We start from the raw sequence: 6,000 nt of genomic DNA, 5'->3' as shown, positions 1-6,000 counted from the left end.
GAGCTTTGGCTTAAGAATGATTGCTGGAAGGAAAATAGATTCATTATTTGGAGACAGATAGGACTATTGAGAATAGAAGAAAAGGCTACATGCACACACTATTCCCTCTTCTGTGTTTGTTCCAAAGCCAGAACAGTGTATCACAGCTACTATATCCATAAATAGAGTACAAGTGAGAAGACACAGGATATAATGGAGAAGAAAATAACAGAAGCTACAGGAAAGGTAAGAATATCAGAAGGTAAACTAGGGAAAAGTACATCTTGACCTTACACAGAAAAAAATTAGGAGTCACAAGACCAAGGAGGGAAAATAAATTCAATGCAAGACATTAAAAAAGAAAGTTAATCTTACCACAAACATAATAACATCCCTTGTTCCACCTAAAAAACTGAACATAATTACTTCATTTCCTTAGAGTGCAAAAAAGTTTGGAGGAAGTTGTGTGATATGTGATATTTCTTGCTTTTTAAAATCTTAGCCAGTAGATTCAGTCTAAACAGCAAAAATCCTCTAACATAACAGAACTATGACAGAACAGCTTTTTAAGGATTTTTTCCTTCTTTTTAAATGATTTCTTTTCTACTTATTCTCTAACATTAGTATACTTTTAGCCAAGTGAACATGTACTCTTAATGGAACATTATCAAATGCTGCAGGTTTTTTTTTTACATTCTTTAACTTTCTGATTATCTTATTTTCAAACAAATTTTCTTAGGTCCAGTAGAAGTTCTTCTACATGGTAAAGAGATAGTGAAAATCAAAGTTAGGTCCTCCATATAATAGAAGCCAAGAGCACCCCTAGAATACCTATTGTTTTGAAAGAGAGAAGTAAAGAAGGAAAGAAGAAAAAAAAAATAAAAAAGAGAATGGAAAAGATAAAAGAAAGAAAGAAAATAGTAAAGGAAAAATTGGGGAGACTATGAGGAAATAGAAAAGATATCAAGGTTTAATCTCCAGACTATTCATATGTCAACTAATTTATTATTAAACATGTCATTTCTGAATCACTTACAACACATTCTGCTAATGAAATTATTCAGATACATCCAAGAATTATCAGAAATCAGAATCACTGCAAATATTTTTCCCATAAGATCATACAGACAGCATAAAGAAACAATATGCAACAATTCCTTCAATTTTCTCAGAACTCAAGGAGAACCATGGGAGCTATTGTATTTACTTGTTTGCATCTACAGTATGAGACACTCATTCCAAGTCTTTTCATTCACATACGAGGTGAAATCCTGTTTCGGTTGAAATCAATGAGACTTTTGCTATTGATTTCAATGAAACCACAATTCTGATCAGTGTTTGTACTCTCTCATAGCTGTGTGAGATTCTTAACAAAAAATCAGGCAAACTGCACCGCAGGAATCCAATTCACTACAGTCATTTTCACGTGGCAGAGGGAAGAAATGTTTTGATTCAATGGAAAGATTGTGATGTTTACCGAGTGCAACAATTTGCATTGAGTCAATCTGCAGTGCTCACACACAAGTGTTCTTCTGTTCAGACTTCTTCTTCAGACTTCTGCTGTTACAGTAGACAACGAGAATATATTTCTTTCATTGATTTGTTTATTAATCTCATTATGACAGCTATTCACAGACCATTTCCACTGCTTAGGAAAAAAAGAATAAAGCACACATGAAATGTTAGTGGATGAAAGACCAGAGAAACCATTTTTACAACATTCCAATCATGTGTAACTACAAAATGGCTATATAACAGGATTATTTATTGAACTTCTATGCACATATTTTTTTCTGATTTATGCCCATATGGCTGACAGGGTATAAAGATGGGCAATCCTCCTAGCGCACTGACTTTCTCAATGTATCACTGTATTGAACACCCTACTCTAATGTAAAATTGAAAAACTACTCTTGGGGTGCAGAGGTGCCTTACACAACACTGCATAGAGATTCAAGCCCCAGGCTATATCCACCCATTACTTGGCCATCTCTGTCTTGAACCCTAAGTGGTAGGTAACAAAAGGTTAACTACAAGTAACATTGTAACAAGATGTGCAAGTAAAGCAAACAAGGTAGCAAAGCAAGCAAGATAACAAAGCCAGTGATATAACAAGTGCCATCAGGAGCAAGTTAGCAAGTTTTAACAGAACCTGCAAACTGCAAAATTAGCTAAAAACAAGCTAGACCGAAAAACAAGGAGCACCAGACACCTGCTGAAAATAGAGGTAAAAAGTTCAAACGTGAGGAAGACTACAGAAGCCTTCACCAAAAGACCACCAGAAGACTGATGACCACCACAGAAGGAACCGACTCATGTGTTGAAACAAAAAACTTATAAAACCATGACATAGCTTTATGCAAATATGAGTATGCTAATGATATGTTTTAATTGTGATGTTGTCCAGAAAGACTTTCAAAATGTATCTGAAAGCTAAAGAGAATTGAGTGAGTTTTTGGCAGAAAGACCTCCCTCACTCCCAGCACTGAATAAACAATTTGGCTACCTGCTCTGTAGCTGTCTGTCTATAGAGTTTTATTTTCTTGCACAGTCTAGAGAAGGGCACCAAAGCAGGTGAAGGGCCTGGAGCACAAGTTCCATGAGGAGCAGCTGAGAGACCTAGGGTTGTTTAGCCCAGAGAAGGCTAAAGGGGCGAAAGAAGGTTGTAGCCAAGTTGGGGGTCAGCTTCTTCTCCCAAGCAATCAGTCACAGGATGAGATGATATGGAGATTCAGGTTGGACATTAGGATGAATTTCTTCACAGAAAGGGTGACTAGACATTGGAACAGACTGCCCAGGGAGGTGTTGGAGCCACTTTCCCTGGACGTGTTTGGGGAGACTGGATGTGGAACTCAGTGCCACGGTCTAGTTGTCAGGGAGATATTCGGTCATAGCTTGGAGTCGATGACCTCGTCCTAAATCGATTCTGTGACTACCACTTCGCGGCTGAAAAGCAACCAACAATCCAGCAAAGGCTTTTAAGGAGTTAAAAGATTATTTTGGGCCTTTCGAGTAAAAAAAAGAAAAAAAGAAAAAGAACAAACAAAAAACCAAACAAACCAAACAAACAAAACAAAACAAAACAAAACAAAACAAAAAAACCCAATAGACAGCAAGCACAATCTGAAAGCCCAGCGGAGGCCGTTCCGGCAGCGGCGCAGCTCCGCGGCTCCCAGCGGAAAAGGCGGGAGGGCAAGGCCGCCCACCCCGCAGGATAACGCGGCCTGGCCGCCGCCGCCCGCCCCGCGCATGCGCTCCGGCTGGCGCACGCGCCGCCCCGGCCCACCCCCGCCCGCGCGGCTCCCGCAGGACCAGCCCCCGCGCGCGCCGCCAGCAGCCGCCCTGCCTCCCGCGGGTGAGTAGGGGCGCCGGCCCGAGCTGCGGCCGGCCCCGGGCACTGGGGAAGGGCTCCCGGGGGCTGGGAGAGGCCGGGAGAGGAGGGGACGGCGCCTGACCCTGCCCGCAGCCGCTGTCAGAGGGGCCGCGGCGGCCTCCGGGCGGTGCCGTCCCTCCTGCGTAAGCCTCGCCGCGCCTTCCGCCCGCGGCTGAGGCTCCTCAGGTGGCGGGGGCTGGCGCTTGGCTCCGCAGAGTGAGAGAGAAGTGTGAACGCTCGGAACTTGGCGGCTTGCTCAGGGGATGGGAGCAGCGCAGCGGGCTGGGTCTGCTCCCCGCCCCTGCGTTCAGCTCTTGCCAAGCAGCCTGGCCTGAAGTGTCCCGGGGAGCTCCCGGTGAGGACTGGCTGGGGGTCGCTTTCCTCTCATGGCCTGCAGCCGCCCAAAGTTAGGTGTGTGTTTCCATGGCCTTTCGAAGCAGGAGAAAGCTGGCATGTTGACGGCAAATACTCCGGTGTAATGCTGGAGGCTGTCTTACCGCGTTTACAGCAAAGAATCCAGAAGGATTGTGTTTTGTTACTGCTGCTGTCTTTCTTAAACTCAGATCACATTTACTGTTTTCTGGTTGCCAGATTTCAAATACCTTTTTCTAAATTGGGTAGACCAAAAAGAAATCTTCTATTTTTGGAAGTCTTTAAAAAGATAACGTTTTTAGCATGTAACACAGCTGTGAAGTGTCTGCATGCCATGCCTAATGTCTTATATCTTTAATGATTTTCAAGCTATTCTTTAAAAAGTCTTTAGAAAAAGACTTTGCATATATGGAAAGTTTTTGAGAAATTCCTTGGTTTTTTCTAATACTAGAAACACTCACAAGGTTCCCGTACATATAGTCAGCCTCTGTTGCTTTTTGTTCTTTGTGATCTCCAGATCAAAATGTGCTATGTAAATGTGGTGCTTTAAACACTCTTTCCAGTCTTCAGTAAATAAACCTCACCTGGTCTATCACTTGGAAACGGAATTAATTTTTCTAGGGGCACATCTGCACTGTAGCTCCAGAATCATGGCTTTAAGGCCTAGGAGCTTCAGCTCTGTCTAGAGCTGATCTGTCACTTCAGAGTTTTCAGTTTCTTTGAGCCGAGAAAACTTAGTAGAAACTAAGCTTAGATAACTTAGTTGAGAAGCTTTGATCCCATCCGTGAGCTGCCAGCCTCAGCGGCTTCTGGATGACCTTACCCTTGATCAATAAAATCAGATTTTCAGAGCTCTCCCCTATATTTCATTTCCATTTATTATGGTTAAGGAACATCAGAGCAAATAAATTACAGTATTTGCTGGTTTTTATTAAACTAGATAAATCTGATTTTATCTGAACCTAATTTTTTTTGCACAGTGTATTTCTCTCTTGCAATTTGTAAAAGTGAAGCAACCCACTGGGCAGGGCACTGAAACTTGAGTTGCCTGACCAAAATTATCTCATGTAATTAAAAACCATCACCCCTTCCAAAAAATTTTTTTTTTTAAATTGCTTTTTCATCCCTGACTAAAGAAACATGCTTATTTGGGAAAAAAATGTCAAGGGAGAAAAGCCTCATCATCTGTACATCTGTATGCTTTTTTTCTTCATATGGTGATAAGGACAAACAGAAGGTTCCCCTGCACAATAATTTAAGGGTATAAAAAGCAGTAGTGAGGGAGGAAAAAAAAATCAATGTCAGGTCAGAGCTTGAGAGATTTAATTAAGTTTGCAGAACAGTTATGAAAATACTTCGGATTTTTTCATAGACCCTTTTTTTCATGGAGGAGTTGTTTTAAGAAGAACAGCTCGAAATTTTGCCTACCATGATGAATTTCATGGTATTTATTACCAAAAAACCCAAATTAATTTGGAACAGAGATGATCATAGTGGGATAGACTTACATGTATTTTGTGCTTTAAATTATGTGCAGTAGCTTACAAACTAAAAAGCAAAATAACTGTGTCAGATGTTTTGGGTTTTTTTGAGTAGGGAACTGGATGTTAAGGAACTTTTCCTGGTAAAGCTTCATATTTTTCTTATTTTATGAAGGAAACTACTATCTGTATTTATTAAAGGAGAAACTCTGACCTGTAACAGATTTTTTTTTCTTCTTTTTAAAATTTATTGAGTAGGCAAGAGAAAGAGCCCAAACTGCTTACATTTTTGCCTGGTGTGTGTCAACAAGCATGGAGTTTGAATCCAAAAGTTTCTGAGTCAGGGTAACTGCATGTAAGATCTTAACCTTCATAAAGCTGAAGTTACTCAGCCTGACTTTTTCCTACCAAGAAAGTCAATTGCTGATCCAAGTGCACCCAAAAGTCCAAGGCAAGATTACTTTTCCCAGGTCTGTAGGAGTGACATGTACCTCAGTAAGTTGCAGTCAGACTCTAAAATTTGAATGTCCACGACAAATGCAAAATCACAGCTATGCTTTGCCTAATGACTGTTGAATCATAAATGTATGTGTAAGGTTTTTCCAAGGATAGACATAATTTCATATAACTGTTTCATGGGCATGTTTGCTCAGTCTGTTTCCCCAGTGTTGCCATTCTGCTGTGGCACTAGCACTGATGAGAGTAACTTGTCTGTTACTGCCTCTGTAAAGTAGATCTGAACAAGGTTAAATGACACATGAAGCACTGCCAGCTTGTAGCACTTCGATGTAGCTT

The 6,000-nt window shown here is 41.1% G+C and overlaps 1 protein-coding gene across 7 annotated transcripts in view; it reads left to right on the top strand.

Annotated features, from left to right (window-relative positions):
• Positions 1-3,268: 3,268 nt before the first annotated feature.
• Positions 3,269-6,000, top strand: part of MANEA (mannosidase endo-alpha) — a 91,726-nt gene continuing 88,994 nt past the window's right edge. For all 7 annotated transcript variants that reach the window (XR_010720071.1, XR_010720070.1, XM_066179535.1 and 4 more), the window contains exon 1: positions 3,269-3,334. The gene's annotated coding sequence lies outside the window, so the exon portion shown is untranslated. The remainder of the gene's footprint in view (positions 3,335-6,000) is intronic.

Source organism: Chamaea fasciata, unplaced genomic scaffold, assembly GCF_029207755.1.
Source record: "Chamaea fasciata isolate MVZ Bird 193981 ecotype frontalis unplaced genomic scaffold, bChaFas1.0.hap1 SCAF_3, whole genome shotgun sequence".
NCBI lineage: Eukaryota > Metazoa > Chordata > Aves > Passeriformes > Sylviidae > Chamaea > Chamaea fasciata.
The sequence above is the reverse complement of the archived record's forward strand: the minus strand, read 5'-3'. Positions and strand labels throughout refer to the sequence as shown.